Source organism: Meleagris gallopavo, chromosome 1, assembly GCF_905368555.1.
Source record: "Meleagris gallopavo chromosome 1, MGAL_WU_HG_1.1, whole genome shotgun sequence".
Taxonomy (NCBI): Eukaryota; Metazoa; Chordata; class Aves; order Galliformes; family Phasianidae; genus Meleagris; species Meleagris gallopavo.
Genome location: NC_139404.1, coordinates 96,906,512 through 96,912,699, shown reverse-complemented (window position 1 = coordinate 96,912,699; position 6,188 = coordinate 96,906,512). Strand labels below are relative to the sequence as shown.

The 6,188-nt window shown below is 44.9% G+C and overlaps 1 long non-coding RNA gene across 1 annotated transcript; it reads left to right on the top strand.

Annotated features, from left to right (window-relative positions):
* Positions 1-559: 559 nt before the first annotated feature.
* On the top strand, positions 560-3,590 carry LOC146545529 (uncharacterized). The gene is made up of 2 exons (XR_014881246.1): positions 560-1,085; positions 3,198-3,590. It is a non-coding gene; the product is annotated as an uncharacterized LOC146545529 (long non-coding RNA).
* Positions 3,591-6,188: the final 2,598 nt, after the last annotated feature.

The following is a 6,188-nucleotide window of genomic DNA, read 5'->3' as shown; positions in this document are numbered from 1 at the left end:
AGTCCCGCAGTGCCACATCTGCACATTTCTTGAACACCTCCAGGGGTGGTGACTCCACCACCTCCCTGGGTAACCTGTGCCACTGCCTGACCACTCTAAAAAGAGAAGTTTTTCCTGACATCTAATCTGAACCTTCCCTGGCACAACTTGATGCTGTTACCTCTCATCCTGGGCACTGAAAGGCGAAGCCAGAAGCACTGGAAGTTATCTTAAAAAGATAATGAAGTTTTCAGATAAATAGGGTCAGAGTCATTACGGAAAACACCATTATGAGACTTGCAGTGACCCCATGAACATCTGCAGTGAGAGGTGGCAGCGGCCTTTGCCTCACATGCAGGCATCCTAACTGGGAGGATGCTGCACCGTGGGATGCTTCCTTTCCTTTACAGCCAGCACCCCCTGCCCCTGCTTGCTTAACACGGGAGCGGATAACCGGTCAGGTGGAGGCCAGCTGGCCATGTCCCTTCTCTTGCCCTCGTAGTTCGACGGCTCCCCGGGGCCACCCGCTTGGCCCCCTCCCCGTTCCAAGTAATCCCTTCCCCGCCACTCCTCCCCCGCCGTTCAGCAGGAGCTCTTCTTTCTTTCCTCTTCCTTTAAAAGCACCCAGCGCGGGGCACGGGAAGGGTTAACCTCCCGGAGCCAGACGGTCCCCTGCTGATCCGGTAATGAGTAAGCACCGTCGCTGAATGTCAATAGCCGGGCGCGAACTCGGGTAACCCGGCAGCGGGCGGGGGATCGGCCTGACCCCAGCCCCGGCCGCCCTACGTGCCGCTGGGCCAGCGCGGCCCTCCCGCTGCAATGTGCCTGAGTCAGCTGCTGGGGGAAACGCGATCCGCAGCGCTCAATGGCTCCGCGTTGCACAATGTGCCGCCGGCAGGGCTCTGCTAACTTGGGGAGCCACCCAGTCTTTTTAGGATTTCCAGGAAGAGCGCTGGCATCTGACCTTCAACTGTTATTAAAAGAAATCAAAGGTTGTATAACAGTCTGTCAGAGCTTTGCATTTCTTAGGGGAGTTGTGTTTCAGCAAATGCCTCTACATTTCTGAGCTTCCCAGGTTCTTTATTCCTTTACTTGTTTATCCTCTGGTAAGTATTTATTAATGGAAAGACGTATTCCTGTGCAGTACTTGTTTATCTTTCAGGGGGTTTGTTTTGTTTTTCAATTTAGCAGCAGAAGTGTCTCCCACGCGTTGCATCGCTCTGTCTGCAGGTTTGGGCGCTGCATTGTTGTGATAGCAATCTCCCAGCTGTCCCTTTTCGCCGAGGAATCCCTCCCTTCGGCTGGTTCTGTGCCTTATCACCACACTTTGTGACTGAGGCCATTAATCCACCTGTCCCCCTGTGAGAGCAGCTCCGTTGGTGTGTGTGCGAGGGGAGCCGGATGGCACGAACCCTAAGCCTGCCATTAATCCCGTTAGTAAGGGATTAAAGCGAAGCCCTGCAAGTAGGAAAGGCCGATTTGATTGTTTGGAACTATAACTTAGCTCTTTCTTATGGAAGCCGTGTTTGCTGCGAGTCACATTTCACAATTTGCATATTTAGTCTCTGAGGAAATCAAGGTTAAATATAGCAAGGAGATTCTGCCGGCTTAAACTGGTAGCACAGCTATGCCACTTCAGCCCGACAGTCGCTGGGATGGCAGGAGCAGAGCCCTGCCTTTTGCCTGGCAGTGACTGCATCCTATAATGCTTCTTATATTGTTAGCTTATGCTTCACCAGTGACCTTTGCGTGCACTTTGCTGATGTACCAGATAGGCCACATACCTTATTTTAGTAGACGAGAAGCAATGGAGGAGCTAGACTAAAATAAATACCTCGCGCCACAGTTTTCAGGAAAAGATTTATAAAAGCAAAGCAACAGAAAGCTGAACAGCGCCAATATATTCCCTGGGTGAGGCTATCGTGCAGAGCAACATCAATCTCATTAAAAAAAGTTGATGCCGCCTCTGTGTTAGAGCTTAGCATTCTGCTTCTTCCTCAGCCTTAAGAGAAGACCTATAAATTATTAATGCTAACATCAGTGCAAGACAACAGACAGTAAAGATTACGTGGAAAAAACCTTCACTTTAACATTTTAGGGCCCTAGTTTCACAGCCCATTGGGGCTGTTTCCTCCCATCCAGTAAGGGGAATACTGAACATCTCCAGTACTGTGACCAGACACCACAATGGGTGGCCCTGTGAGGGTGATGGCATTAGCCATTAGGTCATGGCAGAGACTGGACCAAGAAGGAGCAAGCGCAGAGTTAGGGAGGCCTTCACACAATCAAAATGGTTTCCTTGCTCAGATGTGCTGTGCACCCCATGCTCCCAGGTAAGATCCATTGTGTTTTCATGCTCTGCACAAGTAAGAAAAATGCATTTATCAGTTTGAAATTGTTCTTGAGCCAATGTTGGCATGAGAGCCGAAATATTCTCTGAAAAATATTTGCATTATTCAGTAATTTTGCAAGTAATGGAGTTATTGTAATGCTCTCTAGAGCAGGTTAATTCAACTTCTTCATGTTTACAAATGTGTTAAAACTTGTGTCAGGCAAGTAAATGAGGAGTGTCTTTTCAGAGGGCAGGTGTACTGCATTGTTTTTCTAGGTAGTGCTTGCTAGCAGCAAAATGTGACCTTCACTCTTGTTCTGGAGCTATCAGCATGTGGCCCTCCTGCCCACAGGGCTGCTCACTTCAGTTTTGCATAGTTCCGTGTCAGGGCCTCGTATGCTAGAGGACTTACCTCACCTTTTAGAGATTTACACAGATGTCTTCTCACGGACCATTACTTCTGCAAATGCATATGCCCTGTGAGTATTTCACTGTGGTTAAATCATGGCTCAAAACACAACCCTCAGGTTCCTCAATCTCTGGATATTGTGGAAAGCTTCTCACAAAGCCTAAATATTGAAGATGTAAGGAAGAACTTCCATTCCAGACTTAGAGCTGTGGGCCCACGTGTGGTCAAGCACAGGGCAATTCTGTCCTTTCTGTAAAAAGAGTAATGTCAAGCTCTTACTCATCAGGTTTTTGGCAACAAAATTGGAATCTGCTCTGGAGAGGCCACCAGTGCATGCGTGAGGATGTGGTGAGACTGCTGGAAGATGCCTTCAGCATTTGATTCATATCTGACTGTTTTCTTAAACTAGTAATATCTATTTTCCTAAATAAATATGATTAGCCACTTCATATATATTTTTGTCATATTTCCTTACAGAATCGTGTGTTACCTTGGCTTTCAACATTCACCATGAGGAGAAAAATGTCTGTGTTTGCACAGCTGCAGATCCAAAACAGTCCTGGTGAAGCTAATGCTTGGATCCAGGTGGCATCACAGTTTCACCCACAGGGACTTCAGCCTTATGTGATGACCTGAGACGTTAGGTATCCTGTAGAGTTGTGCTCTTGAAGAGCAATTTTGCAGTTTATCACAGTCCAAGGATGCCTTTCTGGCATCAGTCAGTTCTTGAAATTTCATGACTTGGGAATGAGGTGCTGGAAAAGCTGTTTGAAGATGCCTGATGTCAACAAATCATGAAATGATGAATTCTGACTTTCTTTTTTATTTTTTAATATCTATATAAATCCTTTAATAATACAGTCAACAAAACCAAGGTAGTCAGTTCTACTTCATTTTATTCTAGAATTATTTGCTCCCCCCAGAATTGCATTTTAAAACCCCCTAATTTTGGTTTTAAAAGGAATTCCTCAAAGATCTATCCAATTGCCATTAAAGATGAATTAATGTTAGGCATAGATAGAGTTCAGATATTAGCATTTGGTAACTCTTAACATTCAATCAGGAGAGTCTTAGCACTATTCCTTTGACACCTGGATTAGTTTCCAGGCTCTCCATCCTATCATTGATACCAGCTGGGTGAAATCATGGGCTCCAGAGGGAGAGGCTGCTCTCCTCCTCCAGCCTGGTAGACTTACCAGGTTGGTAAGGTTCTTGGAGGCTGAGAGAGAAAAGCAAGAAGGTGTGTATAAAAGGAAAGTGTTAGGATATGTGTAAAGGTGATCTTACAAAAGGAGTACTAGCTGTCCTATGCTGGTTCTGCCTGCTCTAAGCTGCAGCTGGGTGACAAGCTCAAATTCAGAGCCATGGACTGTGCTAAGTCCCTGTGCATCCAGCCTTTCCCAAATATTTGCAAGTCCTGTTTACACCTCAGAAAGAAAGAGGTCTGCAGTTCTTTAAATTATGAAACATAGTCCCTACTGAAGTGGCCTTTTTGATTGATGTGAACCAGTTGGTCTTGGGGAAATCAAACAGTGTTGAAGGGCCAGGGAAGCATTTTTGGCCCAGCTGTTCAGTATTAGGGCTGGAAAGATGATAGGAAGACACTTCGGCATCATGCTTATACATATAGAGGGTTTGAAAGTCCTTGCCAAGTTTTTGTAAATATAGGATAAACATAGTTCAAAATAGCGAGTGCCATCTTTCTCAAGAGATAATGTGGTACCCATGTAGCTCTGCATGTTATGCTGCATGTATGACGTGGATGCTCAGGTTCTGATATGCACTATGTTTTGTGTATGATCAGCTATAAAAAAATAATGCTGCTACTAAAGAGAACTTTGATGGCATTGAAACAAACCTAACTGAATATATTGGTATGTCTGAGATACCAAAAAAAAAAAAACAACGTTCATTAAGATTCCTGAGAAGGGAGGGAAAGTGCTTGCCACTCCACAGAGGGACTAAATGCTGAAGGGAGGAGTAGACCTTGGAAGGTAATGAGATCATGAAATGGCAAAGTTTGGACTGGGAGGTAGGTAGAGCTTCAAAGGAAGAATGTGCACAACTTGGATTGTAGGCTGCTTTTACGTCTGTCCTTTATCTGGAAGATGAAAGACTCTGCACTCAGAGGACCTGCCTTCCTGTTGCCTTTTACCTGCTGAGCTTATTTGTATCTATGCAAAGGGCATGTATGCCGCTGGGTTCTTGTGCACTGGCTTGTTGCCTGGCTATATAGTATATGCCAGGTTATAAGCTGAGCCTGACATACATGGGGATTCATTCACCCTACCACATGCTGCTGATGGTGCTGTCCACTTGCTGTGCTGGTAAGGGGTGCGAATCTTAGGCTCACTGTCATGGGATAGTGTATCTGTAACACAGTGACCACAAAGAGATGTGAGGCAAGGGGCTGGAATGCTGTCGATTTTCATATTTTCCCATGAACCTGCCAAGCACCAAGGCACAGTGCAGGGCAGAGAACAGAAGAACTCCATTGTTAGCCATACTGGTGGCCCTCTGGATAGTGAAGGAACCTGTGTGTGGGAATTGGGCTGGAATGGGTGAAAGGGAGGGGTGTGCTGTGGGGTCCGCAGTCATAGAATCGTAGAATTGTAGAGTCAGAGAATCACAGAATCATTAAGATTGGAAGATACCACTAAGATCATCTAGTCCAACCACCAACTCATCATCACCATGCCCACTAAACCATGTCCCTAAATTGCCCAGTCCATTCCTGAGAGGAAAAACCTAGCTATCAGAAGATCATGGGAACTGGTTAGGGAAAATACTGGAGGATGAGGAGTTGATGGAGAGCTTTGTACAGCTGAACAAGTATTGTACTTTATTTATTTATTTATTCATTTTTGTCTCATTTTGCTTGTGGGAGTGTTTATTATGAAGCTGTAGAAATGCTTGGGAATGCCTGCATTATCTAGTCAGGATTTACTGCAGTAAAACCCCAATTACTCCAAAGGTATTAAAGGGTCTTGTTTGGGTTTTTTCAGAATTCATCTACAATTGCTTTAAGGCTTCTTTGCACAGTCTGAGCAAATGATAACGGAACCTAAGTGGAGAAAAGATAAATGGAAATAAAAGATAAATGGATATAAAACAGAAACAAGCTTCATATTTGTGGTCCATTACAGCCAAAGGCACTATCACCTAATCTAACCCCTAAGGTTAGTCCTAAATATCAGTGCAGGCAAGTCTCTGGACAGCTGCCAGAGTCTCAGGGCAGATAACATCAGGACAAGTCGAGAAGAGGTCTCCAGTCTTGCCTGAGTTTTAATATACTATTAAAATAAAATGAGACAGCAATTAGTTTCTCCTCAGCTATTCCACAGCATAACTTCATCGGTCAATTAGTATGAATAAATAAATACAGCTCTTGAATTATTAAAATGCAAATAGAAGAAGCATCTGCACTTAGCATTTCACTGTTTCTTCTCTACTTTGCTTGGAGTTTTG